This window comes from Aegilops tauschii, chromosome 4 (assembly GCF_002575655.3).
Source record: "Aegilops tauschii subsp. strangulata cultivar AL8/78 chromosome 4, Aet v6.0, whole genome shotgun sequence".
NCBI lineage: Eukaryota > Viridiplantae > Streptophyta > Magnoliopsida > Poales > Poaceae > Aegilops > Aegilops tauschii.
This window is the reverse complement of record NC_053038.3, coordinates 56,610,940-56,629,711: the sequence shown is the minus strand read 5'-3', so window position 1 is coordinate 56,629,711 and position 18,772 is coordinate 56,610,940. Positions and strand designations below refer to the sequence as shown.

At 42.2% G+C, this 18,772-nt stretch overlaps 1 pseudogene; it reads right to left on the bottom strand.

Annotated features, from left to right (window-relative positions):
• Positions 1-2,325: 2,325 nt before the first annotated feature.
• On the bottom strand, positions 2,326-17,082 carry LOC109753007 (thaumatin-like protein 1; annotated as a pseudogene).
• Between the last annotated feature and the right edge of the window lie 1,690 nt (positions 17,083-18,772).

Here is an 18,772-nt window from a genome sequence, read left to right as displayed (position 1 = left end):
ATTATTAATCCTCTTAAATTCATGAACCTTTTCAAATTTCATGAATTTTCAAATTCATGAAAATTTTCAAAGTCACGATTTTTTGCTAATTAGTGGACTTTTATATACTTTTGCAAACTTTTTTAAAATTGGCGAAAATTTCATTTTTTAAGAATTCTTTTCAAATCCGCAAACTTTTTCAAATTTGTTAGTTTTTTTAAAATTCATGAACTTTTTTCAATTTTTTGATAATGTTTGAAATTCTTAATCTTTATTCAGATTCATGAACTCGTGAACTTTTTCCAAATGAGAAAACTTTTTTTCTCATTCTGACACTTTTTCAGAATTCTTGAATATTTTGTAAACTTTTTTAAAAATATCTTGTGAATTTTTACATTTTTTTGTATTTTGTAAAGGAGTGAATGGTCAACGGGTAAATTACCAAAGTTAACGGCCATGGTTAACCAGCAGTCAGCGACCTTTTTCGCAAAAGAAACACCAGCGACTTGGATCGAGTGTGAGTGAATGCTATGTCTCGCTTGGAGCGAGACTAGCATAAATATCGGCTAAAGCTTTTCTGCAGTGCCACGCGTATAGCCGGCCCAATAGCATGTTACTTGTAGGTTCGTTCGGAAGTCTGTGTTCGCTGACGAGTTCGTTTCGATTTTCCCTTTTTTTGTATTTTGTTTTGTGTTCTTATAGTTTTTCTCCTGTTTTCTTTGGTCTTTTTTTGTCGTTATACTTTCGGTTTTTCTTTTATTTTTCTACGGTTTTTCTTTGTTTTTTTTCATTGTTTTCTTTGGTTTTTCTTTTCTTTCTCATTTTACTTCTTTGGTTTTTTGTTTCTTTCTTGGTTTTAACGGTTTCCTGTTTCTTTTTCTACATTTCTTTATTGGCTTTCACTGTTTTCCATTCTTTCACACTTTTTTACTTTGGTTTTCTTTTTCATTTTTTTATTTAGTTTGTGTTATTTCTTTTTGGTTTTCAATGGTTGTTTTGTTTTTGTTTGTTTCATCTGGTTCTAATTCTAACCTTTTCTGATATAATACATGCTTAATTGTTTTTCAAATACATATTTAACATTGTTTGAGTACATGGTAAACAACTTTATATACATATTTTTAACATTTTTCAAATGCTTGATTAGTATTTTTAAATACAATATTAAAAAAAAATACATGATCAACATCTTTTCTACATTTTTAACATTTTTCAAATGCTTGATTAACATTTTTATTAAAACATTATGTTTTTAGTGAGTGGTCAACATTTTTTATATACATTTAACATCTTTGAAATGCAAGATTAACATGTTTTAATACATAGTCAACATTATATATATATATATATATATATATATATATATATATATATATATATATATATATATATATATATATATATATATAGGACAAATTTTTCCTACTACCGGGTGTTGTTACTCCCACTTTTGTTTCGTACGGTTTAGGTAGTATATATCATATCGGAGAGTATGTATGCGTAGTATGTAGTATATAAGAATGTTTAGGTAGTATATATACTACCTTTTTGGTAGTATATACCATATTTTATGCATACTCCATTTTGTGTAGAAATATGTACGTATTTCACAAATACAATAAAACTATGAGCTCACTTGCAATTTTTTCATATAACTCACTTTGGAGTATCTTAGATATAGTATATGAACATACTATATATATATTTCAAATGCTTTATTAACATTTTAAAATACTTTTTCAACATTTTTTAAATATTTGCTTATTTTTTTCTGTATACATGTTTTTCAATGCTTGATTAACACATTATATTTTTTCTGTATATATATTTTTTAAGTAATTATTTAATATATTTTTTCAATTGCTTCATTAACACGTTATACTTTTTATATACATATTTCGTATACTTGAGAAACATTTTCTCTCTGGACATTTAACATTTTTTTAAACGCTTGATCAACATTTTTCAAAAAAAATTACCAAGTGTTTTTTGTAATATATTTTATTTCGAATATTTGGAAAGTATAAACAGAAGTAAAAAAAGCAAAAAGGAAAAACAATAAAAACGAGGTTGTGACCCCCAGCACCTGGGTCGGGCCATCTCGTGCTGCTCTTGACGCGGGGCTTCCCTACGTCTTGCTATAAGTAAGACATAGGGCGCCTAATCGAGCGACCCAAGCGACCAGCGAGGGAAACCCTATTGGGCCGTGGCCCATTACAACGATTGCTCGCGCGCTGGTTGATGGAGCGGCGCTCCGCTGCATAAGAGAAAGATATATGGACGCTGGCCAACGGGCTATACAGACAATTGATTTTGTTTGTTTGAGGTTGCTTATCACATATATCATTGATAATCTACATTAAACAAAAAAAATCAGTTTTATTGATGATAATCGTTAGCACTACCCAGAACACTATATCTAACGAACGAAGTTTACGTTCTCACAGTTTACCACTTGGTTGATAGCTACTTCTGGGCGTATGCATTGTGGACACGTGTATTATTTTGGGATGTAGCTGTGCAGAAAAGTTTGTGTGGCCGTAAGTCTCTCATGTAAATTTTCTTAACGTGATTGGGTTTCTCGCGTGTGGGTTTAGCCATTCATGTTGTATGTGGGCCATCGTTGACTTGCAAGGCACGTGTGGGTTGATGTGTGTTTGCCTCTGCATGCGTGTTTGTTTCCGACGAATCCACGTACGAGATGCCTAGCCTTTTTTTGGCGGTGCCGCTTTGACCATGTTTTCTGGATTGTTGCTTTGTCGATGGTTCTGGTTGATTCATCGCCATGCTAAAATCGTACGGCCTAGGTGCTTCTCCTGTGGCTTTTTCCGAGAGTGAAAATTGGCTGAGAACCATCCACCCCCCATTTGTCTCGCCGGTGGCCGGGTGAGCGTGTTGAAGAGCACGTCGGCGCAGAAGCTGGACAGCAGCGCTGTCCTGCACGTCGGGTCGTTCGGCGTGCGTGGAGCGTGCCATGACCTAGCCGGCCGCGTAGGCATAGGGGACGGTCAACGACGGCCTGGTGCCAGCGCGCAGGGATCGTGTGCCTTGATGATGGGAAGCCAATAACTCGGTTGTCGTGGTAGAGGATGCGAGCATCTGCGATGTGGCCGCGGTGGAAGTGCAACAGAGAAGAGAAGAAGCGATAGAAGTAGAGTAGCGATTATTGCGAGAGGACGAGGACGCCATTGTAGACGCTCCCATCCTCACAGGCATAGCTGTAGTCGCGCGGGCACGTGGCCTTGAAGAGCCACAGGGGGCCGTGGGAGCACACAACGCCGGCGTGTCGTGGGCGCTGCTGCAGCAGTACGCCTCCACCCCAAACGTTTCGCATGCACTCCAGGTCCAAGCATGCCACCTTCACGTGGGCCACGACGACTCGGAGCTCCGGCGGGCACGGCCCGTTCAGGTCGGCGGGGTAGCCCGTTTGCTCACAGTTTGCGTTCGGCGGTGGGACCACCATCGGCATGTTGCAGCCGACCACGAGGCTCACGTTGTAGAAGTCGTCGGCCCCGCCGGAAGTGAGAATTAATCGGCCAGTTTGGCCGGTGGTGCGGCGCCGCGGCCAGAGCACTCGACGGTGCCAGAGCCGCAACCGTCGGTGGCGCGTCCCCAGATGCGGCCGGACCAACCATTCGTGACGGCCAAGGTGCGCGACTAGCCTGGGGAGAGCGCAAAACCGGTGATGGGCTGCGGCGCAGCGGCCGCGTTTGCGAGGATGCCCGGTCACACGGTGTAGCTGTGCTACCTCTTGAGCACTGCGTTGGTTTTTCTTAAAAGAGGAAAGGGTGATGCAGCAAAGTAGCGTAATTATTTTCCTCAGTTTTAAGAACCAAGGTATCAATCCAGTAGGAGGCTACGCGCGAGTCCCTCGCACCTACACAAAACAAATAAATCCTCGTAACCAACGCGATAAAGGGTTGTCAATCCCTTCACGGTCACTTACGAGAGTGAGATCTGATAGATATGATAGGATAATATTTTTGGTATTTTTGTGATAAGATGAAAAGTAAAATAAAAGCAAAGTAAAAAAACAAAGGAAATAACTAAGTGTTGGAAGATTAATATGATGAAGATAGACCCGGGGCCATATGTTTCACTAGTGGCTTCTCTCAAGAGCATAAGTATTTTACGGTGGGTGAACAAATTACTGTTGAGCAATTGACAGAATTGAGCATAGTTATGAGAATATCTAGGTATGATCATGTATATAGGCATCACGTCTGAGACAAGTAAACCGACTCCTGCCTGCATCTACTACTATTACTCCACTCATCGACCGTTATCCAGCATGCATCTAAAGTATTAAGTTCATGAAAACAGAGTAACGTCTTAAGCAAGATGACATGATGTAGAGGGATAAATTCATGCAATATGATAAAAAACCATCTTGTTATCCTCGATGGCAACAATACAATACGTGCCTTGCTGCCCCTACTGTCACTGGGAAAGGACACCGCAAGATTGAAACCAAAGCTAAGCACTTCTCCCATTGCAAGAAAGATCAATCTAGTAGGCCAAACCAAACTGGTAATTTGAAGAGACTTGCAATCGGTCTCAACAAACACACCGCAAAAAGAAGATTACATCAAATAGATCTCCACGAGAGAGGGGGAGAACTTTGTATTGAGATCCAAAAAGAGAGAGGAAGCCATCTAGCTACCAACTATGGACCCGAAGGTCTGAAGCAAACTACTCACACTTCATCGGAGAGGCTATGGTGTTGATGTAGAAGCCCTCCGTGATCGATGCCCCCTCCGGCGGAGCTCCGGAACAGGCCCCAAGATGGGATCTCGTGGGTACAAAAGGTTGCAGCGGTGGAATTAGGTTTTTGGCTCCGTATCTGATCGTTTGGGGGTACGTAGGTATATATAAGAGGAAGGAGTACGTCGGTGGAGCAACAGGGGGCCCACGAGGGTGGAGGGCACGCCCTGGGGGGGTAGGCGCGCCCCCTACCTCGTGGCCTCCTCTTTTGTTTCTTGACGTAGGGTCCAAGTCTCCTGGATCATATTCTTCCTAAAAATCATGTTCCCGAAGGTTTCATTCCATTTGGACTCCGTTTGGTATTCCTTTTCTGCGAAACACTGAAATAGGCAAAAAACAACAATTCTGGGCTGGGCCTCCAGTTAATAGGTTAGTCCCAAAAATAATATAAAAGTGAATAATAAAGCCCAATAATGTCCAAAACAGTAAATAATATAGCATGGAGCAATTAAAAATTATAGATACGTTGGAGACGTATTAAGCATCCCCAAGCTTAATTCCTGCTCGTCCTCGAGTAGGTAAATGATACAAACAAATTTTTTGATGCGGAGTGCTACTTGGCATAATTTCAATGTAATTCTTCTTAATTATGGTATGAATATTCAGATCCGAAAGATTGAAGACAAAAGTTTAATATTGACATAAAAATAATAATACTTCAAGCATACTAACAAAGCAATTATGTCTTCTCAAAATAACATGGCCAAAGAAAGTTATCCCTGCAAAATCACATAGTCTGGATGCTCTATCTGCACCACACAAAGTATTTAAATCATGCACAACCCCGATGACAAGCCAAGCAATTGTTTCATACTTTTGACGTTCTCAAACTTTTTCAATCTTCACGCAATACATGAGCATGAGCCATGGACATAGCACTTTATGTGGAATAGAATGGTGGTTGTGGAGAAGACAAAAAGGAGAAGATAGTCTCACATCAACTAGGCGTATCAACGGGCTATGGAGATGCCCATCAATAGATACAATGTGAGTGAGTAGGGATTGCCATGCAACGGATGCACTAGAGCTATATGTATATGAAAGCTCAACAAAAAAAAACTAAGTGGGTGTGCATCCAACTCGCTTGCTCACGAAGACCTAGGGCATTTTGAGGAAGCCCATCATTGGAATATACAAGCCAAGTTCTATAATGAAAAATTCCCACTAGTATATGAAAGTGACAAAATGAGAGACTCTCTATCATGAAGATCATGGTGCTACTTTGAAGCACAAGTGTGGTAAAAGGATAGTAACATTGTCCCTTCTCTCTTTTTCTCTCATTTTTTTATTTGGGCATTTTCTCTCTTTTTTATGGCCTCTTTTTTTTCGTCCGGAGTCTCATCCCGACTTGTGGGGGAATCATGGTCTCCATCATCCTTTCCTCACTTGGGATAATGCTCTAAACATGAAGATCATCACACTTTTATTTTCTTACAACTCAACAATTACAACTCGATACTTAGAACAAAATATGACTCTATATGAATGCCTGCGGCGGTGTACCGGGATATGCAATGAATCAAGAGTGACATGTATGAAAGAATTATGAATGGTGGCTTTGCCACAAATACGATGTCAACTACATGATCATGCAAAGCAATATGACAATGATGGAGCGTGTCATAATAAACGGAACGGTGGAAAGTTGCATGGCAATATATCTCGGAATGGCTATGGAAATGCCATGATAGGTAGGTATGATGGCTGTTTTGAGGAAGGTTTATGGTGGGTGTATGATACCGGCGAAAAGTGCGCGGTATTAGAGAGGCTAGAAATGGTGAAAGGAAGAAGGGTGCGTATAATCCATGGACTCAACATTAGTCATAAAGAACTCATATACTTATTGCAAAAAATTTACAAGTTATCAAAGCAAAGTATTACGCGCATGCTCCTAGGGGGATAGATTGGTAGGAAAAGACCATCGCTCGTCCCCGACCGCCACTCATAAGGAAGACAATCAATAAATAAATCATGCTCCGACTTCATCACATAACGGTTCACCATACGTGCATGCTACGGGAATCACAAACTTTAACACAAGTATTTTCTTAAATTCACAACTCTCAACTAGCATGACTCTAATATCACCATCTTTATATCTCAAAACAATTATCAAGCATCAAAACTTTTCTTAGTATTCAACACACTCATAAGAAAGTTTTACTAATCTTGAATACCAAGCATATTAGGATTATTTAAGCAATTTACCATGCTATTTAAGACTCTCAAAATAATCTAAGTGAAGCATGAGAGACCAATAGTTTCTATAAAACAAATCCACCACCGTGCTCTAAGAGATCTAAGTGAAGTACTAGAGCAAAACTATATAACTCAAAAGATATAAGCGAAGCACATAGAGTATTCTAACAAATTCCAAATCATGTATGGCTCTCTCAAAAGGTGTGTACAGCAAGGATGATTGTGGTAAACTAAAAAGCAAAGACTCAAATCATACAAGACGCTCCAAGCAAAACACATATCATGTGGTGAATAAAAATATAGCTCCAAGTAAAGTTACCGATGGAAGTAGACGAAAGAGGGGATGCCTTCCGGGGCATCCCCAAGCTTTGGCTTTTTGGTGTCCTTAGATTATCTTGGGGGTGCCATGGGCATCCCCAAGCTTAGGCTCTTGCCACTCCTTGTTCCATAATCCATCAAATCTTTTACCCAAAACTTGAATACTTCACAACACAAAACTTAACAGAAAATCTCGTGAGCTCCGTTAGCGAAAGAAAACAAAAGACCACGTCAAGGTACTGTAATGAACTCATTCTTTATTTATTGGTGTTAAACCTACTGTATTCCAACTTCTCTATGGTTTATAAACTCTTTTACTAGCCATAGATTCATCAAAATAAGCAAACAACACACGAAAAACAGAATCTGTCAAAAACAGAACAGTCTGTAGTAATCTGTAACTAACGTAAACTTCTGGAACTCTAAAAATTCAGACAAAATAGGACGACCTAGACAGTTTGTTTATTGATCAGCAGCAATTGGAATCAATATTTTATCACATTCTGGTAATTTTTAACAATTATTTTCGTGAACAGAAAGTTTCTGGAATTTTCTGCAAGATCAAATAACTATCATCCAAGAAGATCCTATACGTTTAACTTGGCACAAACACTAATTAAAACATAAAAACAAATATAACCAGAGGCTAGATCAAATATTTATTCCTAAACAGAAGCAAAAAGCAAAAAAAAACTAAAAATAAAATTGGGTTGCCTCCCAACAAGCGCTATCGTTTAACGCCCCTAGCTAGGCATTAATAATTTTAATGATGCTGACATGAAAGACAAGAATTGAAGCGCAAAGAGAGCATCATAAAGCATGTGGAAAACACATCTAAGTCTAACATACTTCCTATGCATAGGCATCTTATAGGCAAACAAATTATCAAAGCAAGCAAAAACTAGCATATGCAAGGAAGCGGAAAGAAACAATAGCAATCTCAACATAATGAGAGGTAGTTTAGTAACATGAAAATTTCTCCAACCATATTTTCCTCTCTCATAATAATTACATGTGGGATCATATTCAAATTCAACAATATAGCTATCACATAAAAAAATTCTCTACATGATCCACATGCATGCAAAGTTGACACTCTTCCAAAATAGTGGGAATATCATTAACTAAAGTCATGACCTCTCCAAACCCACTTTTATCAAAAATATCATAAGATTGAACATACTCCAAATATGTGGGATCTAAAGTTGACACTCTTCCAAACCCACTTTCAATAATATTGCAAACACTATTATCAATCTCATATTCATCATGGGGCTTAAATAAATTTTCAAGATCATAAGAAGAATCACCCCAATCATGATCATTGCAAAAAGTAGTAGACATAGCAAAACTAGCATCCCCAAGCTTAGGGTTTTGCATATTATTAGCACCATTGACATCAAGAGAATTTATAGTAAAATCATTGCAATCATGCTTTTTATCGAAGGAACTATCAAGTATGGGTGCAATAGCAACGATCTCATGTTTAACATACAGAACTATAACAAATTCATCTTCATAAATATTGGCATCATGGCCACAAGAATAGCAAGCATCATGTTCATCAATGGATATTTCAATCAAATCATTGGAATCACAATTATCTATAGATTCATGCATATCATTATTTTCTTCCGAAGCAACGGTCATTCTTTCAATAAATTCTTTGACATAGACATTATGAGCATAGTTTTCATAGCAATATTTAAGTATGTCAAGATTTTCAGATTCGTAGAGAGTAATATCATACTTTTCAAACAAAGAAGCAACTTCAAAAGAACCCTTAAAAGCAACAAATTATTCAATTTGTTCAATATCATAGTAGCTATAAACACCCTTTGCATAAGAAGATAAGATTTCATTTTCATTAAACTCACATAGGTAGGGGAGGTGTTTTTTAGGGTTCTTAGAGCAACAAGTAATATCACAAATTTCACAAAGATTCCAAGCATAACACAACAATTTGTTTATTTCATTCCATAAGAGTCTCCCTTTTTCAGACAAACGGTGACGCACAAAATGAGCATGCTCATCTAAAGATTTCCCATCAACTAGGCTAGTTGGGGTTTTAGCACGAGCGCATAAGGATCGAAGATGATCCAAGTAGAACACTTTAAGTGGATCCATATCAATAGATTTTTAGCAAACAAAGATGCAAGCAAATAGAAGGCACGTGGAAACACAAACAAAAAGGCATACAGGAAGAAGGCGAATAAAATGGCAAGGGTAAAGTGGGGGAGAGGAAAACGAGAGGCAAATGACAAATAATGTAATGCGGGAGATAAGGGTTTGTGATGGGTACTTGGTATGTTGACTTTTGCGTAGACCCCCCCGGCAACGGCGCCAGAAATGGCTCGTTGTTGGGAGTCCAAATCTTGACTTGACCTTGCGTAAGCCTCCCCGGCAACGGCGCCAGAAACCCTTCTTGTGTTGGGGATCGTTGCAGAAATTAAAATTTCTATGCATCACCAAGAACAATCTATGGAGTCTTCTAGCAACGAGAGGGAAAAGAGTGCATCTACATACCCTTGTAGATCACGAGCGGAAGCGTTCAAGTGAACGAGGTTGATGGAGTCGTACTCGTCGTGATCCAAATCACCGATGATCCTAGCGCCGAACGGACGGCACCTCCGCGTTCAACACACGTACGGTTGGGGAAGACGTCTCCTCCTTCTTGATCCAGCAAGGAGAGGGAGAGGTTGATGGAGATCCAGCAGCACGACGGCGTGGTGGTGGAAGCAGCGGGGATCTCGGCAGGGCTTCGCCAAGCTCAGCGAGAGGGAGAGGTATCACGGGAGGGAGAGGGAGGCGCCAGGGGCTTGGGTGCGGCTGCCCTCCCTCCCCCTCTTTATATAGGGGTCCAGGGGGGGCGCCGGCCCACATAGATCCCATCAAAAGGGGGGGGGGCGGCGGCCAAAGGGGGGGACTTGCCCCCCAAGTCAAGTGGGGCGCCCCCACCCCTAGGGTTTCCAACCCTAGGCGCAGGGGAGGCCCAAGGGGGGCGCACCAGCCCACCAGGGGCTGGTTCCCTTCCCCACTTCAGCCCATGGGGCCCTCCGGGATAGGTGGCCCCACCCGGTGGACCCCTGGGACCCTTCCGGTGGTCCCGGTACAATACCGGTGACCCCCGAAACTTTCCCGGTGGCCGAAACTGGACTTCCTATATATAATTCTTCACCTCCGGACCATTTCGGAACTCCTCGTGACGTCCGAGATCTCATCCGGGACTCCGAACAACTTTCGGATTTCCGCATACTAATATCTCTACAACCCTAGCGTCACCGAACCTTAAGTGTGTAGACCCTACGGGTTCGGGAGACATGCAGACATGACCGAGACGACTCTCCGGTCAATAACCAACAGCGGTATCTGGATACCCATGTTGGCTCCCACATGTTCCACGATGATCTCATCGGATGAACCACGATGTCAAGGATTCAATCAATCCCGTATACAATTCCCTTTGTCAATTGGTACGTTACTTGCCCGAGATTCGATCGTCGGTATCCCAATACCTTGTTCAATCTCGTTACCGGCAAGTCACTTTACTCGTACCGTAATGCATGATCCCGTGACCAAACACTTGGTCACATTGAGCTCATTATGATGATGCATTACCGAGTGGGCCCAGAGATACCTCTCCGTCATACGGAGTGACAAATCCCAGTCTCGATTCGTGCCAACCCAACATACACTTTCGGAGATACCCGTAGTGCACCTTTATAGCCACCCAGTTACGTTGTGACGTTTGGCACATCCAAAGCACTCCTATGGTATCCGGGAGTTGCACAATCTCATGGTCTAAGGAAATGATACTTGACATTTGGAAAAGCTCTAGCAAACGAACTACACGATCTTGTGCTATGCTTAGGATTGGGTCTTGTCCATCACATCATTCTCCTAATGATGTGATCCCGTTATCAATGACATCCAATGTCCATAGTCAGGAAACCATGACTATCTGTTGATCAACGAGCTAGTCGACTAGAGGCTCAGTAGGGACATGTTGTGGTCTATGTATTCACACATGTATTACGATTTCCGGATAACACAATTATAGCATGAACAATAGACAATTATCATGAACAAGGAAATATAATAATAACCATTTTATTATTGCCTCTAGGGCATATTTCCAACATCTTGCTACCTCTTGAGCACTGCGTGGGTTTTCCCTTGAAGAGGAAAGGGTGATGCAGCAAAGTAATGTAAGTATTTCCCTCAGTTTTGAGAACCAAGGTATCGATCCAGTAGGAGGCTACGCGCGAGTCCCTCGCACCTACACAAAACACATAAATCCTCGCAACCAATATGATAAGGGGTTGTCAATCCCTTCACGGTCACTTGCGAGAGTGAGATCTGATAGATATGATAGGATAATAATTTTGGTATTTTTGTGATAAGATGAAAAGTAAAATAAAAGCAAAGTAAAAAAGCAAAGGAAATAACTAAGTGTTGGAAGATTAATATGATGAAGATAGACCCGGGGGCCATAAGTTTCACTAGTGGCTTCTCTCAAGAGCATAAGTATTTTACGGTGGGTGAACAAATTACTGTTGAGCAATTGACAGAATTGAGCATAGTTATGAGAATATCTAGGTATGATCATGTATATAGGCATCACGTCCGAGACGAGTAGACCGACTCCTGCCTGCATCTACTACTATTACTCCACTCATCGACCGCTATCCAGCATGCATCTAGAGTATTAAGTTCATGAAAACAGAGTAACGCCTTAAGCAAGATGACATGATGTAGAGGGATAAATTCATGCAATATGATAAAAACCCCATCTTGTTATCCTCAATGGCAACAATACAATACGTGCCTTGCTGCCCCTACTGTCACTGGGAAAGGCCACCGCAAGATTGAACCCAAAGCTAAGCACTTCTCCCATTGCAAGAAAGATCAATCTAGTAGGCCAAACCAAACTGATAATTCGAAGAGACTTGCAAAGATAACCAATCATACATAAAAGAATTCAGAGAAGATTCAAATATTGTTCATAGATAATCTTGATCATAAACCCACAATTCATCGGTCTCAACAAACACACCGCAAAAAGAAGATTACATCAAATAGATCTCCACGAGAGAGGGGGAGAACATTGTATTGAGATCCAAAAAGAGAGAAGAAGCCATCTAGCTACTAACTATGGACCCGAAGATCTGAAGTAAACTACTCACACTTCATCGGAGAGGCTATGGTGTTGATGTAGAAGCCTTCCGTGATCGATGCCCCCCTCCGGCGGAGCTCCGGAACAGGCCCCAAGATGGGATCTCGTGGGTACAGAAGGTTGCGGCGGTGGAATTAGGTTTTTGGCTCCGTATCTGATCGTTTGGGGGTACGTAGGTATATATAGGAGGAAGTAGTACGTCGGTGGAGCAACAGGGGGCCCACGAGGGTGGAGGGCGCGCCCCCCTACCTCGTGGCCTCCTCTTTTGTTTCTTGACGTAGGGTCCAAGTCTCCTGGATCATACATCGGTCACATCCGCCCTGCTGTCTCAATCGGTCGAACTGTATTGGTCAACTACAGGAAACTGGCTTGGTAAAGGTCAACGGTCCTGTTCAAGCATTGTTCTTCCTAAAAATCATGTTCCCGAAGGTTTCATTCCGTTTGGACTCCGTTTGGTATTCTTTTTTTGCGAAACTCTGAAATAGGCAAAAAAAACAGTAATTCTGGGCTGGGCTTCCGGTTAATAGGTTAGTCCCAAAAATAATATAAAAGTGAATAATAAAGCCCAATAATGTTCAAAATAGTAGATAATATAGCATGGAGCAATCAAAAATTATAGATACGTTGGAGACGTATCAAGCTGCAATTGTTCATTTCATGGTTAGTGTCGCCTGTCGTGCCCCTGCTCGCCATTACCAATTGTCCACTGATTATCATAAGTTGTACTAATAGTAACCGGATATTTAACAGCCCCAATATTGAGCAAGAAGTATTTACATTGCGAGCGTCAACTACAGGATGCTGAGCACAGGACAGCTGCATCCTGCTCGCTCTCTTGGCTCTGTTGTGAAACGGTAGGTGTATGTGTGTGCGCGTGCTTGATGCATGGCGGGTGCGGGTGCAGGTTTGTGTGCGTGCTCTACAACGGCCAAATCAAGGCGATGTCTTCTCCCTTTACCTCTCTCATGCATGTCCCTCCTCAGCTATCTGACAGTCCATCGACGACGCTCTGGCAAGCATGACGGACATGCCCGAGCCGCTTCCACTTATCCGTCCTTTCATGTTGCCGTACTCGGCCCACCGAGATCATCATGCACAGGGAGAAAATGTTTTTTTGTGAGGTGCAGGGAGAAAATGTTTAGTTCCTGATTAGTTGAGAGTCGGAGATGCTGTGCTGCACTGCAATGGTGCATGGATTGGCTGGTCTGTGATTCGCTTCTGCAGTTGGCATGCACCGGCGCGGTTTTTGGAGCGAAGCGGTCTTCTACATGGGATTAGTTGTGATGTCACTACGTGCATGCACTCTTGCATGCGTATTTTTTAAGGACTGTCCTCCGGCCACTTTGCACGAACCACTATTGTGTTTGATGCGTGGGTATTACCATTGATGTGTCACGTTCTGGTACTCTCTTTTTTCCTGTTATATATGAGTGTTGTGCCGGTGTTTTCTTGTGTTTACCGCTGAGCCATCCCGAAATCTCTCGAGTATTCCCTCTTTTTGGAGAACTCCATCGAGTTACGTGTACGGTTCATCACTGCCTTGCCGCTATATGCTTCCATAAGATGCCTCTCCTCCCCCCATCCACCCAGCATTCGGTCAGCTCCACTGCGAAGCTTGCTATCCTCCCATCCCCACTCTTTTTTGGCGCAAAATCTCCCCTTCCCCACTACGCCTTTGTCGTCGCTTGCTGGAGCTCCAGTCGTGGTTGGGCGCAGAAACCACTGCACCGCACCACTTCGGTCATTTCCTATATGGCCATTGTGGATGTGGAGGAGGCGCCAACAGAGCAATTCATTGTAGTATGTGTGGTGTCTCAGTTATTTTAACTCATACTTTTCTGGTCTCTATACATCACTAGCATCATTTGTCTTGAAATCATCTTACTATTGTCATTATCTTTCGAGAAACAATAAAAATGGATATTTTTTGGATATACAATAATGCTAATTGTGCTCGCTACGTATTGTTTATGTCTAATGTTTGAGAGGATGTCTCATATCTGGAAAGATTCTCTCATATTCCATAGGGAGGTAAACCAACTTAGTAAAAACAAGGTGAAGAATTTTTCGCATTCAATCCGAACAACCTAATTGTTGTGGTTCTAGAGGGAAGAATGCAGCTATCACATTACAAGATATTCTGTAAAGGGACACTCGGATAAGATAGATGTATAAGTGGTTAGTTATGAGGGTACATTCCATTATTAGCTCCATTATTCATTTTTTTGCGAACTAGCTCCATTATTCATGCTGCCAATTATTTCCCTTCTCGTAACTATCTATGCTGCTGACCATATTTATTTCTACCTCATTCATGCTGCTAACTTGGCATGCTGTCACTAGATGAGGTACTGAAATGCCAAACAACACAAAATGGTAGTAGAATCTTGCACTCTAATTGTAAATCTGCATTTAGATCAGACCAACAACTAGAAATGTACACGGTGTAAACTAGAGCTCTGATTGTCATGCTATGTATCTAATGAACTGATTGATATTCGGCCTGCATTTCGAACAGAGAAAATCAGATCTAGAATTCTGTAGATATGTTTTCTATTTGTTTTTTTTTTGTCTGTTTGTAAAATTGTAGTGCAGCTCCGATTTAGATGTGGTGACGAAGCTTATGAAAATTTACAAACATTAATGAATGGTTGATGTTGCGTTGTGTTGATACCAATAATGTTATTGTGTAGTATCAATTTACTAGCTCATGTATTGGAGGACCACTATGTCTTCTTTGCCGTTTGTCACTTCCTAATTTCATTGAGAAGTGATTTGATTTTTTATGTTTGCAAAGACTTCCCCTAAAAAACATTCTCACAAATTGATTATGGTCCAAATGGATTGATAGGTTTAGCCATGGTCACTGAGCAAGGGAGTAGAGCAATTTGATTATTATTTTTCTCATTGAAAGAGTGTGATTGTAGGTAATCATTTCATGCGTATTTTCTGTTCATTTTTTAAGTTTTCAGGTGTAAAAAAGTTGTTAAAAATCATTTCATCTTCGTATTACTAGAATGTCGGATTTATAATTTCCATCTTTTTTTGAATGAAAGGGGTTCCTCCCTGCTCCACTTTTATAATTTCCATATTGAAAGATGTAGCACTCATGGTGATAATAAATGTATCATTTCCAAATTGTTCTTGTCCATAGCTTGCTTTCTTGTACTACAGATTATAACGACAAGCTTACACATATGGAGCTGTTACTTTTTATCACATGAGCCAACAAAAGCGTATACACATGTACCGTATCAACGGGGCGCGGCGTGCCGCCGCGCGGGTATGGCTAGTCATGATACTATTGCAAGCCATGATTGTGTAGTGAACCCTATAGCATGATTCTCTGTAATCTAAAAAAATGAATTTAAGAAATGTTGATGCAATCTTGTAATTCACTATCCTCCCTGATTTTGAGACTCTTCCATTCAATTGAGGTGTTCAATTTTGGATTTCGTTCACAATTTTGACCGAGTCAACAATTTTTCAAATCAATTGGCGGCCTGTGGCCTATAAGAACACATTAGTCCCACGCACCCTCATCACCTTGAAAAAATGCCAACATGTAAGACTGTAGCATCAGTATAATACATGCAACCACTAGTGCAAAAAAAATCTGTCATAATGGTTTATTAGAGAGAATTTCGACATAAGAATAAGTTGATTAACACATTGCCCAGAATCACAACGCCAAAAGGCCCAGCAAAACACCGTATTATAAAAAAAAAGAAAACACATTTCATCATCTCGCTAAACGCCAAACAAATTTTTTCATGAAATTCCAGCAACACTAATACCACAGCAAAGCACGTCCAACCCTTGTAGTGATGAACTATGTGCAATCAAAGGGATAAAACATGGGGGTGCCTTCGTGAAGTTCAAAAACACTAGCCGAAGTCTATCACCTCCGGGTCATAGCTGGTGATGGACATCTACTCCAACTTGGATGCTCTCGGCAGCCACGTTAGTCAAGACACCCTTTCCAGCCATTTTGCCCGCCGCGGAGGACAACGCCTTCGTTCTTTAACCCAAACGCCACATGATGTCAACTAATCCAAATTCCCAAAGGAATTGACACAGTGGAGAACATTGTATGGAAGATAAAAGACCACACATATAACTATCCACTAAAATAATATTATAATTTTTATTGCATTGTTCTATGAGATGGGTACCATGCATGCATTTGCCTTGTTTATTCAAGTGCGACTATTTTAACTCATTTAGATAGATTTTATAGTTATATTACGGTATAGGCCAATCATTAAAGTTTTTTTAAAGGGAAGACTATTATGACTAGGTTTATTCCGATCAAATAAGAGACACATCGTCCGCTAGCTTGCGAGGAGGGAAGCTAGCCTTCCTCGTCGAGGGTGACAGGAAAGACTGGATTTTCTCGAGAGCTCTACACATGAAGCAAAAGTAAGGGTGTGGCCTCGCGTTAGCTTTAGAGCAACTCTAGCAGACCCCGCAAAACGCCCCGGCCTGCAAAATAACCGCCAAATTGCGGGTCGGGGCCGAAAAATCTGCACGAGCAGACCCCGCAAAATGCCCCGGCCCGCAAAAAATTTTGCGGGGCGCGACAAATCTTCTCCCCCAACCTCTATCTTCACGGGCTGGGAGGCCGACCCGAGCTCAAGCCCCATCCGGCGCGAGATTTGGCGGGAGGGACATTTCCGCGCCCCCTTTCCCGCTTCCCGCACCCTCCGCCACCATTGCCCCCCCCTCCGAAGCTCCGGTTGCTCCTCCCCGGCCGTCCCTCGCCGCCATGGACGACCCGATGCTGCCCCCCGTCACCGTCGAGGTCGCGCACGCCCCTTCCCCTCGGGCGGATCTCGTCGCCGGCCATGTAGGCCCCGCCGGCGTCGCCCAAGCGCACGCCACGCCTGCCCGCAAGCGGCAGGGCAACATGCTTGTGCAAGGCGGGAATCCGGCTGCCCCCGCCGCGATGGCCCGCGCTCCGGGCGGCAATGCCGCTGTGCGATCCCGGCCGGCGGCGGAGAAGGCCGGCAAGGCCGCGGGCGCAAAGCGGAGGAAGGTTCCGACAACAAATCTTCTTCAACCTCTCACTCCATCCCCCCGCAAGGAGGTGCTCCGGCGATGCCGTTCAATGGTGTCTCTCCCCCTCGCGAGCGAGGTGTTCGACGAAATGGCCGGAAGGTATATCTCTTCGGACTTTGGTGATTCTCTTTCATTTTCGCCATTGTTTTGTGATAGCTCGTGACTTGTTATCGTTCGGTACAGCAGTAGTTCGAACAATGCAACAACCGAGTTCGTGAACTTGTTGGACACGAACGCGGTTGACATTGATCAAGCCCCCTTCGAACCTTTCGACTACAATAAAATAGAGTGCGGCGTGGACGACCATGGTTGTGCGGACGACTTGGCTGAGATCGAAGCGGAAGCGTTTGAGAATTCACAAGCAAAAGCTGGGAAAAGCCAAAGATCGAAGAACTGCACCATCTTGGAAGATCAAGCTTTGATCAAAGCATGGAGTGCGGTGTCTCTTGATGCATGCACGGGTACTAATCAAACCGCCAAGAGATATTGGCAAAGGATCGAAGATCAATACTTCCACATTATGAAAAACTACCCCAACAAGACTCCACACACATTTCGGTCGCTTCAAGGTCGTTGGGAGAACATCAAGCCTATGTGCAGCTGTTGGGCAGCTTGCTTGGAGCAAGTACGCAATGCACCTCCAAGTGGCACTGTGGAGTCCGACTATGTGAGTTTGCTTTGCCTTTGTTCAAGTTGTGCATCATCATTATGTATCATGAAAAATGATTGCAACATCTTGTTCGCATTGTGTAGGACAAGATTGCTTAACATAGATTCAAGGACATGGAAGCTTCGGAAGGCGGATTCTTCAAATTAGAGCATTGTTGAGAGTTGCTCCAAAAGTGCGACAAGTGGAAGTTGATCGACAAAGAGTCCCCACCAAAGAGAGGCTCACTTACAAACATGGATGGAGATGAAGATGATGATGGCCCAAGAAATTTGAACAAGCCCGATGGTGACAAGAAGACTAGAGAGAAGATAAAGAAAGAGCAAGAAGCATCGAGCTTGAGGGAGAAGATTGATGCCATGGTGCAATCAAACGAGTTAATGTTGTTGAAGTCGTTGGAGATCAAGAAAGAGTTGGCCGAAAAGAAGGCAAAAGAGAAGCAAGAAAAATGGCAAATGCTCAAGGAAGAGGGGCTGCGCAGAGCTGCCATTGAGGAGAGAAAAGTACGCGCCTTTGAAAACAAATCGCTGTCATTGTTGCTCGCCGAAGAGAACAAGATCATGTCAATGAACCGCAATGACATGGACGACGTCACCAAAACATGGCAT